The sequence below is a fragment of the Alligator mississippiensis genome, chromosome 8 (assembly GCF_030867095.1).
Source record: "Alligator mississippiensis isolate rAllMis1 chromosome 8, rAllMis1, whole genome shotgun sequence".
Classification (NCBI taxonomy): domain Eukaryota; kingdom Metazoa; phylum Chordata; order Crocodylia; family Alligatoridae; genus Alligator; species Alligator mississippiensis.
The window spans coordinates 81,240,903-81,255,898 of NC_081831.1; the positions used below are offsets into that span (position 1 = coordinate 81,240,903).

A 14,996-nucleotide genomic window follows, 5' to 3' on the forward strand; every position below is an offset into this window, starting at 1 on the left:
CCCCAGGCTCTCTTCTGCAGGGGGTTGGAGGAGGAGGTGCAAGGAGGGGTACTCCAGACTCTCCCTGGGTAGAGGACTGTGAAGAAGGGGGTGCAGGGGTCCACCGAAGGGTGTCCCAGGCTCTCCTCTGCATAGGGCTGTGGAGGAGGAGGTGCAGGGGTGCAGCAAAGGGTGCCCCAGACTCTCTCTCTGCATGGGATTGCAAAAGAGGAGGTGCAGGGCTGCAAGGAGGGGTGCCCCAGACTCACTGTCTGCATGGGGCTGTGGAGGAAGCGGTGCAGGGCTGCAAGGAGGGGTGCCCCAGACTCACTGTCTGCATGGGGCTGTGGAGGAAGCGGTGCAGGGCTGCAAGGAGGGGTACCCCAGACTCACTGTCTGCAGGGGGCTGTGGAGGAAGCGGTGCAGGGCTGCAAGGAGGGGTGCCCCAGACTCACTGTCTGCAGGGGGCTGTGGAGGAAGCGGTGCAGGGCTGCAAGGAGGGGTGCCCCAGACTCTCTCTGCAGGGGGCTGTGAAGAAGGGGTGCAGGGCTGCAAGGAGGGGTGCCCCAGACTCCCTCTGCAGGGGCTGTGGAGAAAGGGGTGCCGCCCAGAGTGCCCCAGGTTCTCCTCTGCTGGGAGCTGTGAAGAAGGGGGTGCCGCCCGCTGCCCTGGGGAGGGGGTGCCCCAGACTCCCTCTGCAGGGGGCTGTGGAGGAAGGGGTGCAGGGCTGCAAGGAGGGGTGCCCCAGACTCTCTCTGCAGGGGGCTGTGAAGAAGGGGGTGCTGCACGCTGCCCTGGGGAGGGGGTGCCCCAGACTCCCTCTGCAGGGGGCTGTGGAGGAAGCGGTGCAGGGGTGCAAGAAGGGGTGCCCCAGACTCCCTCTGCAGGGGGCTGTGGAGGAAGGGGTGCAGGGCTGCAAGGAGGGGTGCCCCAGACTCTCTCTGCAGGGGGCTGTGAAGAAGGGGGTGCCGCCCGCTGCCCTGGGGAGGGGGTGCCCCAGGCATGTGGCCGCGGGGCGGCGCGTGCACGGGGCGGTGCTCGGCGCTGCGGGCGGGGCACGGCGGCGCGGAAGATGGCGGCGCTCCCCCGCACCGGGCCGTGCTGAGCTCCGCGCTCGTCTCCGCTCCGGCCGCGCCCCATGGCCGGCGCCTGCCGCCGCTGAGCGGCCCCGGCCCGGCCCGGCCCCGGGAGGTGAGTGCGCGGCCGTGGGAACAAAGGCGGCCCGGGCTGGGGGGGGTCCCGGGGCGCCCCCCGACCGTGGGAAAAGGCTCGCCCCTCGCGGTGTCGGGGGCTGGGGGGGCAGACAGCGCCCACTCGGCTCCCTGCCGCTTTCTGCACCCTGGGGTGGCATCTCCCCGTGTGTCGGTGCGCCGCATTAGGGCGCGGACGCGTGTGGCGCGGGGAAGCTGAGACCCCAAACCCTGCTGCGTTTCCACAGGGGCAAACCCCCACCCCCTTCGCGGGCTCGTCCGTCTCGAGGGTCCAGCCGGACGGTCGTGGGTGGCGTCCAGTTAGCGGGGCGGGGTGCTCAGCGGGGAAACTGGGAGCCGAAGGCTGCGGGTGGGGTTGTTCTGCGAGACCGGGGGTCGGGAGCCCATAGGGGTGCACGGCGGCTGTTTTGCAGACAGGATTTCTTCCCCACGCGTGCACACGTGACATTAAGCCGCGTTAGACTCGTGGCGTCGGGGAAGTTTCGGAGCTGCTTCACCCGCCGGGTGTTCCTGGGCTGCGATCGGTTGTAGGAGCGGGGGATGGATGAGCAGAAGGACCCTCGCAGGCGTTGGGGTTGTTCCCCGGTGTTAGTAATGGTAGGGCACCCCTCACGTCTTTACGTGGCTGTTTTTCTGATGGGCCAGGGGGATGGTACTGGGTAGTTATGCGCCTGCCCTCTGCGCGGTGGGTTTCCCTCGAGCCCCTATGGGGCCTTGCACGTAGGGGCTGGGAGGCAGGGTGCTGCAGCAATGCATCCCTCTCCCATGGGTTTCTCAGCTGTGCAGTTAAAGCTTGGCTTGTCTGAGAGGCCTGGGTTGCGTGACGCAGACATGCCGGGTGCTGGGGCGCTTTATTCATGCGAGGAGTGCCAAGCAACGTGTGGGTTTGCACGGCTCGGACCGCCCCGAGGTTTGGGGGTGACCAGCACCCGCGGTGCACCCTCCAGCACCAACCTGGGACTGAGCATGATGCCAAGCCGAGGAAGGAGAGGTTGGGAGAGGCACCTTATTTACCAGAAAACGTGTCTTCATCCTTAAAATCATATAAAAAGCCCCGAGTCCAAATCTCCCTTGATTTGCGTGCCTGCTTTCCAGAAGTCAAACTTCAGCAGGGATGTTCAATTATGCTCCGGGTGAAGCGACTTGGGGGATGACTCTCTCTCGACAGGGAAACTAATGTCTTGTGCGTAACGCATTGGCTTGTTTGCTACAGGTTCCACGTTTCCTCCTAGATTTTTTTATTTAGTTTTTTAAAAAATTGACACGTCTTAGCTCTCTGAGCAAAGATGTGCGTCTTCCTCTGGCAGCTCCCTCTGCATAGCTGGAATATGAAGGCCAAGGTCCCCCTGCGCTAGTAGGACCTGAACATCTTCGGCAAAGAGCGCTTTTGTCGGTGTAAAGCATTTTGCCAATTCTTTTTACGCTCTGATTGTAATGTCGGCCTATCGGGAGAGGCCTCTTCGTGTGTCGGCGGCTTGGGGGACCGCCCTTCCCGGTGTGCCTGGTGAATAAATGGATGAGAGGTCTGTGCTTTGAGTCTGCTCGCTCCACGGTTAACGTGGGATGGCCAGAATTGGGGGCTGGATGATTCCCCAGTTTGAACTTGGGTCTGCAGATATTTTGCTTGCTGCTCAAGACCCACGACAGGCCTCATATCCCTGCCCTGTGGATAGCCCTTTGGATTGATTTCCACCCCCCACCCTCCTTTAATTGGGATTTCTGCAGGAGCAAAGGTCTCCTTAGCCCGAGTCCAGTGGCAGAAGGGGCTTCTTTCCGAGCAAGGACATGCAGGGGTACTGAGCTGAAAAACCCCCGGTCTTTGGAGGCCGGCGTTTTGTGTCGAAAGGCTTGTGGATGCAGAAAATCGGGGAGAATATGTCTGTGTAATCCGATCTGCTCTTGAAAGCCTGGCAGAGGGCTGCGTGCCGCAGACATAAGCTGTGTCAATAAGAACTCTGTTCAGGCTCTGGGAACGGCCTCGTGATCACGGCTTGATTGGCAGCCGGCCGAAGGGAGGGCCTTTTCGGAGAAAGAGGCGAGATTTTGGCGGCACTTCTGACCGACTCGGCTGCCTTTCCTGACGCCCGCTTATTGTTCTTTCTCAACTCGGATTTGCTCCGGAGGCTTCCTGGGCGCAGCGAGGATTTTGGGCGGCGATAACATGAGTGCAAAGAGGGTTTCCTGCCTCGCCGCGCAGCCCCTCGGCCCAAGCAGCTCTTGGGAATGAGAAGGTGACAGATTTAGAAGAATATGAGGTAGGAGCTCGACACTGCCGTGTGTGGGAGAGCGTCTTCGTGCGCGCGCTCGGGGGCAGGATCGCAAATGTGCTGTACAAAATGTCCTCAGAAAAGCCGTAGCCTGTGCTGTACCCAGTAGATCAAGCTATCTATCTAGCTAGCGATATCTATAACTATCTCTAGATATATAGAAGGATATAGATAGATCTATATAGATATCTATCTATATAGAGATATATAGGTAGATATCTATATAGATCTATCTATTTATATGTCTAGATATAACTAGATACCTATGTAGATATAGATAGATAGCTAGACATATAGATAGATATGTCTAGATATTGCTAGATGCCTATATAGCTATATCTATCTGTATGTCTAGCTATCTAGCTATATGTCTAGATATAGCTAGATACCTATATAGCTATATCTATCTATATGTCTAGCTATCTAGCTATAGCTAGATACCTATATAGCTATATCTGTCTGTATGTCTAGCTATCTATCTAGATATCTATCTATATAGATATATCTATATATAGATATAGAGAGAGAGATGTATAGGTAGCTATAGAGATATATGGCTACTCCCTCGTGCTTGTTCTTTTTAGCTTTTCCCCCAGAAAAGCTGTGTGCATTTTGAGGTGGGATTCTGCCCGCCCTGATGCCAGTCTCAACCTGGTGGATCTTGCTTAGGACGCCAGACCAGAACCTGGCCCATTCCTGCTGGGAGCAAAAAAACCCCTCAAAAACTCAGGTTCTCTGTTATTAAATATTTTACTACCTGATGCTTGATCCTTTAAGGTCTTGTAGCGATAGCTGCTTGAGGTAATAAAAATAATAGTTGCAGACCTTCACAAAAGCCGGATTTGAATTTGGGGGTTGGATGGAAAGGCTTCGTTTAGCACGTGCTCATTGTAAAGTACCATTTTTGTTGCATTGTGTGGCTGGTGTATCACGTTTTGTTCTGCCGAGCTTTTAACGCCAGCGCGTTTGGCACTCGCAGTCGGGTCGTTTGCGACGAGGGCCCTTTCGGTGTGGCCGGCTCTGACGATGGGTACTGCAAACTTTGGGAAATAGTGGATTGTGTTTTCTTCAAGCCTCAGCTCCGGGAGTCAAGTGACTGCACAAAGTTCCTAGCTTTCATTTAGAAGAAAAACCTCAGGTTTCTAGTCCTTTTAACAGCAGAGTAAAACTTGAAAGCTTTGTCTTAGATATCAAACAACAAAGAAAAACAGAATCCAGAGCTCATCGTTTTGGTTTAAGAGCCCATGATTTATTTTTTTTAACCATTTAAGGCCTGGCTTTTGTCATTTTTCAATCTTGGCCCAGTTTCCTGGTGCTCGGGTCTGCTCCCAGATGCGCCTATGTAGAGTCAGCGGGCAAGATCCATTGCTCCGTTGGTTTACTCCAGCCGAGAATCCATCCTCCCGAGAGCCGCGCCATTTGGCGGGCAGAGCATGGCTTTTCGGGGATGTTCTCCTTCCTTCCCCTTGCTGCCTTGGGCTCGTAAAAGGATGCCCTGTTTCTCAGGGGCGTTCACATCCCGTTCCTCCTGCCCGTGGTGGGACCGGGCTCGGGCCTGGAGGGAAGCACCCGGGGCAGTCGTGAATCGGGAGAGGCACCGGCAGGAAACCCTGGGTCTCTGCTCCTGCTCATACATTGAGGAGGCCGCAGCTGGGTAATCGGCTTTTACTTCCTGTTCCCAATCTGTTTGGGTCAGAAGCAGCCGTGTTTTTTCCATATTAAGATGTTTGGCTTCCTTCTGCAAGGCAGCAATAAATCTGACACTGGGAACAGCGTGTTTCTTGCATTTTGGAGGCTCTGTATTGCAGCTCCTGACTTAAGTTTTGGATGGCGATGCTATTGTTTGTGCCTCGCTCTTTGCTTTGACCTGCTTTTTGGAGGGGCAGGGCTAAAGGAGCTGTTTTGGGACTGCAGAAAACTCACTTTTTGGCAGAGGCCCTTTGAAATTGCATTGGGAGGGAAGGCTGGTCTGGAGCTCCGGCACTGGAAAGGAGTCGGGATGGGGGAGAAAGGGGGAAATCTGGCTTTTGGACTTGGCGAGATGGTAGGCAAGTCCCTTTGTTAGTCTGTGCTGGTTGGGGATAATGCCTCCTTCCATTGCAGGGTGCTGGACCTATATTCACTAATATTTGTGAGCTGTTTTGTGGTCCCTGGAGATGGAAGGTGCTATAGAAGTGCAGGAGATTATGTCTGCTGTCGGGCCACATTCTTCAGTCCTTAACAAAGCAGCACTATCGGCCCGTTGCCAGGGCTCCCAGTTGCTTGATGGATTGGTCATTAAAGCAATTAATGGAGATGTGAATGCTGCAAAACAAAAATGGCAAGATTGGTGGATAGGGTGACCTCACCCGGCAGAGCGAGAGCAAGGAGCCGTGTGTTTCTCTGCTTAGCACCCAACAGAATAGGACTTGCCCAGAGGACTGATCCATCAGGAGCGATCAGCCCCGGGTTTTAATCCCACTCGAATACTTTCTCCCTCATTAGGCTGCTCGTGAAACCACCCGATTTCAAAATAAAACGTCATGCCCTTATTCAAATTCACATTTATGAATGAGGTGACATCCTTGAGAGCACTGGGTTTCTCTTGATAATAGAGCTTGTCAAAATCTTGACATTTTTACAAAAAAAATCATTACTTTTTTGACTAAAATGGATTAATGTTTCTTTAAAAAATGCGGGGGGAGGAGCAAAATTTGCCCCCCTTTTTAAACCAACTCCTCAGTTCTGGGCTGTCTTCGTGCACAGCAGCAAACCGAACGGAGAGGGCCAAGACCTTCTTTTAGGTAACGTGTTGCTCTTCAAGCATCTCCTCGCTTGTATTTAATTAACGGACCTGTCTTGATTAGAGATGGCAGTATGAATTTAACGGACCCGTCTTGATTCGTGATGGCTCTATGAATTGGAGCAATGAGTAGTCCAGGTGACATAGCTCTTCACCTGATAACCTGAAGATCATAGGTTCATAGATATTGGAGCTAGAAGGGAGAGAGATGATCAGGTCCAACCCCTGCCCAAGGGGCAGGACGTCAGACGGTGTCAGCATCCAGATAAGCAAGATCAGACTTGTTTTAGTTAAGTTTTTATGTGTCAGGGGGGTGGGGGTAGGGGAAGAAGTTGCAGCTCAGCTAACTGGAAAGAGGAAGACCAAAAAACAAGGAACACACAGATCACATCGATAGGCCCACATATGCCTTCCCTCGCCCCCAACATGCAAAACCCAGGCCGTGTTAGGCGTGTGTTAGCTGTCTGGCTGGCTGAGGTTGATATTCAGTCCTGCAACGATCCCCGCCCTACTCCTCATCTTTGTTACAAGGCTGAGTAGCTTCGGTGGCAATCGGGGAGGTGCCTCCGCCTGTTGATCCAGTCCAGAAAAGCCGGCGTTCCCAGGTCGTCTCTGGCATCGGGTCATTTCCGTGACATCGGCTTTGGCACCGCTGGTCCAGTCCGGTCCCGATGAGGAGCACCGCTGTCTGGTCCTGGAGCTGCTCTTTGCAGGGGCCAGTTGCTCCAGGTGGGGAGTCTTGAGCAACGGGGGGATGCTTGGAGTGAGCCCCTTTCTCCTGGTCTGTCGGACGGAGGCCTCCGCACGGTCTTCCTCGTACCTGTCCCCCATTCGAGTTGTCCTGCCTCAGAGCATCCTGTAGCACCGTCCCTGCACCCTTTCCGGAGCCCAGGCTCTGTTGCAATCTGTTATGGTGAGAGCACAGACCAGCCCCGGATGAAAGGGGGGTGGGGGGCAGCGCTTTGATTTATGCAAATGTGTTTAATTTACCCTGTAGATGGTGCAGCGTTACATCCCCCTGAGTTTTCTCACTCCAAGGCTTTCACTTGGCCAGAAGAGCTGCCAGGATGTAGTCGCCACTCGTGCTGGTCCTGCAGCCCTCGTGCCCGGCTGGTGGGCACCTCCCAAGGCAATGCCCTTTCTCTGGAGGGTTAAGCCAACTAAGTGGTGTGCGGAGCGGTGCCTAGTACTGATTTCTTCTCCATGGCTGCAAATTAAAATTGTTCTATGTCTTAGTAGAAAGAGACACCTGGAAAAGGAGCTGGAGTATGCTTAGGTGGTCCTCGGTTCTGGGGTTTGCTTAGGTGGTCTTCTGTATGTCCAGCTTAGGTGGTCTTCTGTATGTCCAACTTCTGAACTGTTTGCTGCCAGGTGCCAAAGAGTCGGCTTTAGATTTAAAACCAGCTGGGGTTTGCTCCCAGGGGCTTTGTCATCAGCTCTGTCCAGTTTTCCTCCCTCGGGTGATGCGACAACCCCGGTTCACTGTGAAACCTTGCACCCTTGCAAGAAGGGGCATTTGAGAGGGCATGGCCAGTCCGAGGAGCTCCTGTGATGTGCCCTGAACTATTCCCTACATAAGAGCGCTCAGGACCACAGCTGGATGCTCAGCGCCGGGCAGTATCGAGCAATTATTGACATCTCTTGGCAAGCTGCTGGCTTTTGCTATTTGTGTCTTTATTTGCCCCCCCCCCTTTTTCCTCCATGCAACAGTGTAACTCGGAGAGTAACATATTGATTTAATGAGAGTAATGCTTAATGTATCCGGAAGATGAAGCTGAAGCCAAGGGCAGATACATTTTAATCAGCAATAGCTATAAATTTGGACGGGACAGAACAGCCAACCCCGTTGCTGTGGGACTGATTGTGCATTACGGACATGGGTGAAATCAGGACATCCACGGCATGGGCTGCAGAGTCCGGCGCTTTGGGCGGAGAAGCTTGCCGCTCGACGCAGGATGGTCCCTGCTGCCCCGTCCCTCTGACGTCCACGATCGGGGTCCTTGCTTGGAAGGCAAAGATTTGCAAGTTCACGTTCATGGGCAGCGTAGTTATTCAGCTGCCCCCTGCCAGGTTCTTGTAGGAAAGCATGGATGGAAACAAGCCTGGGAAGCTCTTTGCATGGATCTTTCTGATTTTCAGCTGCAAACCCATGGGGCTGATTCTCTGGTTTAAGACACTGGGGTTGTCATTCTGCTGTGAGAAGCTGGGGGGGTTTGTATGTTGGAGGGGGGAGTTTCTATCACTGATCCATCACCTTTCCATGATGAAATGGGGAAACCGTATTTTCTTTTAAAAAGAAAATCTTCAGGTGCCTTGGCTGCTGTCGCTGTGCTCCAGGTCCAGTTTGACGTTCACTGGTGGTGGCTGTAAAATAATCCCTGATGGGTGCAGTGGGGCAGGTAGGTGACTGGGATCTGGCCTTTCACGGCTCCTGGGCTGGACTGGACCGTCTGGTTTCATTTCCAAGTGAAATGAGTTTGTTGCTCTCTGTCTAACCCCTAGTTTGGACCACAATAGGACCGTACTTCCTGGGTGCTCTGGATTGTCTCTCCTAATCCAGGGTTGAAAGGCAAGGACATTTGGTTCCTCTTGCAACGAGGGAAACGATGCTGGTGACTTTGTTTGCTTCCAGTTGATGGATATCTTCATCGCTGCCATTGTGAGAACAAAGATTGCAAGTCACACGGGCAGCTTTGAGAAAAGGAAGAAAGAGGATGTGCTTTAAAACCACCACTGAGAAGGTTTGTAAATAAAAGAAACAAAGCACCAGGAACAAAAATGCTCCCTTCCTCCCCCTGCCCCACGAGCGTGTCATACGCAGCCGCAAGGATGCGCCCATTTGTACGAGACTCGGAACATTGAAACAGGCTACAAACAAAAATGGAAGTGGAATGAATTGCAGCAGCTGATTGTGCATCGGAACGGCGTGCGTTTTGTGTGCGTTTCACGTTGGCAGCTGAGCGCCGTTGGCCATCGCATGCTGTTGAGAAGGGCGTGGATTTTTAGCTGTTTCACTTGAGTTTCCCTTTAAAAAAAAATGGGACTGTCGGGAAGAATAGCTGGTGATTCTCCTTCCCCAGACCTCTGTATGATAACACTAGATGAATATATTTATTAATACTTAATATATGACATATATCTATATATTAGCACCCCTCGTTTGCTTAGGGAGGGGCTGAGCCTGCAGGGTGCTCTCCGAAGCACTGCAATGGGCCTCTATTTGACATCAGGATGTGTTGGCATTTTAAGGGCATTGAGAAGTGCGGCTTTCCTTGCATTTCTCTCAACTGAACCTCAGCCGAGCGGTTTCCGAAAGCGAGTCTCTTGACTTCCGCGAGCAAGATCTGGTGCAGAGCTTGCAGGTGCCCCATGTGTTGGCAGAAGCACCTGTTGGGAACACCTGAATCCAGCAGCCCAAGTGGTTTTTGGGAAGGTGTTGGCAACCCGCTGAGATGGGGTTGGAGTGGTGTCCCCGTGATGGTCCAGGGAATATGGGAGAAGCAGGGGGGGGTTTTTGGCAATACTGAGTAGTTTGGAGAGATGTTAGGGCCTTTCTTCAGGGCCTTCAGAGAGACTGACCTGGGGACTCTTGGGGCAGGGATATGGATCATTAACGTGTGTGTTGGGGGCGAGGGGGCTTGGTGCCGACACCTGCCTTCAGCTGGGACGCCGTCGCTGTGTCTCACCCTGCAGCAAAGCACCCTGCAGTATCAGCAGCACCTGTTTGCTGGGTTTTAGTTTAAATGCCTGCAAGAAGGCAACGTTGCTGGTCCAGAAGATGCAGGCACCCAGAGAGTGAGGGGCATGAGTATGAGAATCCCCGATTCAGGCAGGGTGGAGCAGGGGGTGGGATCTGGGAGCTTGCATGGGACATCTTCTTGCAAGAAAATGAGTCTTTGCCTTTCTCGCCTGCAGTGTTGCACCCTAGCTAGGGACCTGGCTGGCAACAGTGCCTTGGCTCAATTTTAGCCCTGCTGCATGCAACACAGCTGCACGCGTGGGCTATAAGGCACGCCCGGCTAGCTCACGGTTGTGGGAACCCCTAGTGCAGGAACACGTGGCAGCCTGCCTCGGTCATTCATGAAAGCACCTGAGCCCAGGCTTAAATCCAATTGAAGGCCAGGGAATTAGTCACATGCTTACGTGCTTTTCTGAATCGGGGTCTTAACTGGAATGGTATTTTCCTGGATTTAGATTAGGCCTTTAATTTAATTTTAGGTTGGATTCAGTTCCTTTTTGTTCTTTTTTAACACAAGGAATTAACTTGAAAAGTGGTTCTTAGACTAATACAGTAGGTTTTCATTGGATCTGTTTAATTTAGTTTTTACTGTGTCAGTGTTTCCATATAAATTGTATCTTAATAGGATCCCTTGCTAATGCCATGCCAGTGGTAATCTGGCATCTTCAGCTATATGCCCTGATTAATTCCTCAGTGTAACATCGCGATTGGAGCTTTGCATATGATTGATTTAGCAGGTTGGTGGCTGAACTGAGAAATCGGGGGCGGGGAAAAACCCTGAACTTTCAGTTCGGAGCAACCCCCAAATGAAAATGGTTTGATTTCTTTTTTTCCCCACCAAAACAAGCATCTGCCAAATATTTGTTTCATAGTTTTAGGGTTTATTTTTCCCTTTCTCTTTTAGGCATAGCTAAGTTTGGTGTTTGAGGCATTGTTTCAAAACAGGAGGTTCATTCGCCCCTTTTCAAACACGCTGAAACAAAACATTTTGTCTTTCCTGAATTGCTTGGTTTTCGCAGTGGAAACCTCTCACAATTTGAATTCAGTTTGTCCCACCCAAATTGTATCTTTTTGGAGATGAATAAATTGCTTTCCAAAATGTTGCCCGGCTGTAATCGTAGCAGGCCTTGCATGTTATAAGCTCCCGTTATTTTGCAGATAACATGTTCTGCACGCTACTTCTGCAGCCTATTTGGGTCAGACGCCCGGTTGTATGAGCTGCAGGAGCCCCGTGGACTTTCCTGGTACTCGGTTGCTAAACACCAGCTGAGGAGCTGACATTTACTTTCTCTCTGACTTCCCATCTCTATCCCTCCAACACCAGTTTACTGCCTGTGGACATTTAGCCTCTCATCCAAAGCTCAGGGAAGGTGCAGAGGACCCCTCTTGGGTGCCATGGCTTGGAGTGGGGGGACTGAGGTTTTAGGGCCATGCATATTTTAAGCAGAGGATGAGCTGGGAAATGTAACTTTGCAAGAGTTATTAGGGAAGTTCGTCACACTGTCCAGCGCTGCGGTTATTGGAAAGCACCCCAGGCCTTGTGGGGTGCATTGTGCTGCTCTGGCTTCCAGCCCAGGGAACACCAGAAGCACATGTCCTTTGATGTGTTGGAATAGCGGCATTTTCCTCCTTTTGCTCCTTTCCTAGCGGCGCGAGAAAGCAAATAGCAGTTCTCTAGAGATGGCTTCCCCATTTCTGGCTCCGAGGTGGGGCAGGGGCACGCAGGGTGAGCCACAGTCCAGCACTGCCTTTTTAAGTCCTCTCATTGCAAGCAGAGCTCTCCTTGTTCAGGAGCCGTAGCCAGGGATTGGCATAGGTGGGCCCACGAGGGTCCTTTTGTACGTGAATCAGGTGTGGTGCCAATAACCTGGCTCCTCCGTTCAGGGAAGAGCTGGGGTATGATTTCAGCACGGTGCTGGCACAGTAGCTGGGGAACGGCCTCATCTGTTCGCATCTTTGTGCCCTGCAGCTTGTGCTTGGAGTTTGGATTTACCTCCCTAAGTCCTGAGTGAATGTCTTGGTTGGCTTTTCTCCCAGATGCAATAGAGTGTACTGTGTGTGTGTGTGTGTGTGTGTGTGTGTGTGTGTGTGTGTGTGTAGATTTATTTATATGCACACACACATAATGCATACATACACACACATACATATATTTACAAAACACCTTTCATAGACAAGCCTACGAACTTCACTTCATAAATCTACTGGATACAAAAAATCATGGACTAAATCTAGACATTGGATTGATGGCACATTATAACCTGCCTGACAGCCAATAACACCAGGTAACTTCTCTACATTTTGTCAGCTACATTCTTTCACCAGGTCAACATTTACCGCCCCCCACCACCTGTCTTGCACCTGTTGTCTCTGATGCTCGCTGCCAGCATTTGCATTTTCACAGACCTGCATTATGCATATTGGCTTAAGCTTTTGTTCCACCCAGGAGAGCACACAAACACCAGCAGACTCTCCCTAGGCCTGAAGAAGGGTGTGCCTGAAAGCTTGCAAAAAACAATTTTTCCAGCTATTTAGTTGGTCTAATAAAAGATATCCCATTTACCCAAAGAACCTTGTCTACCTACATATATACACACATACATACACACACACAAGTGGAGTAGTGCATTCTATTGCACTGAAATGTATGCGTATACATATGCACGCACACACATGCATGCTCGTACACGCATGTATGCACACACATACACATGGAAGTGTGTGTATATAGTATAATATATTTTTAAAGAGCTCTGGGTTGTGGAGAGCCCTTAGTCAATAAACAGTGGTGTTTGCACGATGTGATCAAAAGAGCATCTCAGAGCTGTGGCAGCCTCGGGAGTGAGGGCGTATAGACAAGCCCGCGCTGGAGACCCGGCGCGTTCTCCATGCCCTTAAGGTAAAGGATTAAGCTTGCAAGCAAAGGAGCAGGGTCGGGGCTAGACCAAGAGGGAGGCTGTGGACTCCTGCCAACAGTGTCAGTCAGATTTTTCTGTAACAGCCTCCTGGACATGGCAGTTGCGTTGACTTGGCTGAAAGCAGGCTGACGTCTGCAGGTCAGGCCTGATTAAAAGGGAACAAGGGTGAAGAAGAGCTCCGCGGAGCAAAGAGGATTTAGAGATGATGGCTGGCAGGGGGCTGCACTTGCCCTTTCCCTTTGGAGTTGGACTCTGGCCCTCGCCGCCTCCCTCCCTTGCTGTGTCCTGCATCCTTTGCTGCCTCTGAAGTACTTGCAGCCACCGCTGACTTCTCTGCGATTCGAGTTCCTTGGGTGCAGCTGCTCGGCCTTCTCCTCCCGCACCGCTGGTCTGTGGCTTCAGTCAAATGTCTTTGCCTGAAGCCTTGGCCTTCAACTTCCTCCAGGCAGCTCTGACTTCTGCAGATCCTTAGCTGGAAAGACAGCAGCGTCCTCTGGCCTGCTGAAGGGTTAGACATGCAGGCCTCTTGCTCAGTGCTGGCTTAAGCCCCGAATCACTAAGGGCAACTTGTGAGAGAACCTCTTTGCAAAACCTTTTTCTGCTCCCGTGGACCTCTCCAAGCCTGCTCGTTACCTTACCCCCATCTTGCGTCCTCCTGGCTGCTGCTTATGCCTGCATTTCACTGATACGGGAAGAATAAGGGAATGAAAGTGGCACTCGAGGGTGGGGGAAGTTCCTTTTCCTCTTGCAGTTTAAGCTTCGGGACAGAAAGCAAAACTATGAAAAGTCAGCGTCGTTGCCCTTGCAGCCTCCCTCCAGCCTGCAGACCTCCAAGACCTTTGCTGTGGAAGGAGATACCATTATTCCCATTTCTCAGGTTGGGCAGACTGAGGGAGAGGGAGAGAGGATGCCAAGATGTGGTGTCTGGAAGGAGGGACAGACTCAGCATGGGCCCCACCTCCGTAAATTCATACCCATCTTTGGGAGGGGTAAAGGGGGTGTGATGGGAGTGCTGATTGCTGCAGGTTTTATTTTGAGCCTTTTAGGGCAGCAGAACAGACAGAAAATGTTCCACTGAAATACTTGTGGGCAGAAAACAGCGTCTTTGACAACAGGAATTTTTTTTGGGGGGTGGGGGGTAGAAAATGTAATTTTTTTGTTTTCTTCAGAATTTGGGAGTCAAAAAGCCAACTCCCCCGCCCCCAGCCCAACCACTCCTTCTGTGAAACCTGAGGATTTTTGGTTTTTCAATGGAAAACATTTCTGTGAGAACAAAAAAACCTTTTCAGAGTCCAGGATGGTTTGGATCGGGACGGTCCTGCCTCAGACAAGGGGTTGGACTTCTGGACGCCCCTTCCAGCCCCACTTCTCTCTGACTTTATGGGTTTATTGGTGGAGGTAGAATAGCCTTTGCTGGGCCAAATTCATACTTGGCTGTTTCTCCAGGATCATAATTAGAGTTCAGCAGGGCTGAAATGGGCCTATCCTATCTTTCAAGTATGAAAATCTCATTTTAAATCTTGTCACTGGCTGCTTCCATTTATGTAAGGGTGTCTAATCTGTGCAACCCTGTGTCATCAAGTACACACCACTAAGTCCTCGCCGGAGAATGGGTCTGATTAAAGGCATTGACGCGATGAGATCTCTTTGATTGAGAAGGCCGTGCCAGAAGGTTCTCCGAGTTCAAGCATTCACTCCGGTTAAATAGCACTGATAGTTGTGATGACTGTTCACATCAGGCCATTAATAATTTTGATACGAGAGGAAATAACAACAGCATAAATACTCAACCCGCCGCCTGGGGTTGTGGGCCTCTCCATCTAGGAGGCAGGCAATCGCGGGGTGATTGAGCAGAATGATTGCGGCTCTCTCCTTTGAGTCCCTGAGCTCATTTTCGGTTGTGATTTCCACCTGGGCCCCTGAATGTAAGACACAGCTGTATCTTATATAATCTATATATCTTTTATATACAGATAATATATATCTTGTGTGTGTGTGTGTGTGTGTGTGTGTGTGTGTGCGCATGCATGTGTGTGTATATGTATGTATGCATACATGTGCATGCACACATGATACATGATGGAGACCCTGCTGTATTGT

At 51.7% G+C, this 14,996-nt stretch overlaps 1 protein-coding gene across 8 annotated transcripts in view; it reads left to right on the forward strand.

The window, feature by feature from the left end:
• Positions 1-1,054: 1,054 nt before the first annotated feature.
• Positions 1,055-14,996, forward strand: part of MBNL3 (muscleblind like splicing regulator 3) — a 95,955-nt gene continuing 82,013 nt past the window's right edge. For 3 of the 8 annotated variants that reach the window (XR_009464036.1, XM_059732907.1, XM_059732908.1), the window contains exon 1: positions 1,057-1,170. The gene's annotated coding sequence lies outside the window, so the exon portion shown is untranslated. Of the gene's footprint in view, positions 1,171-3,239; positions 3,446-14,996 lie in introns of those variants that run through there. The other 5 variants (XR_009464035.1, XM_059732906.1, XM_059732909.1 and 2 more) reach the window with 4 other exon arrangements.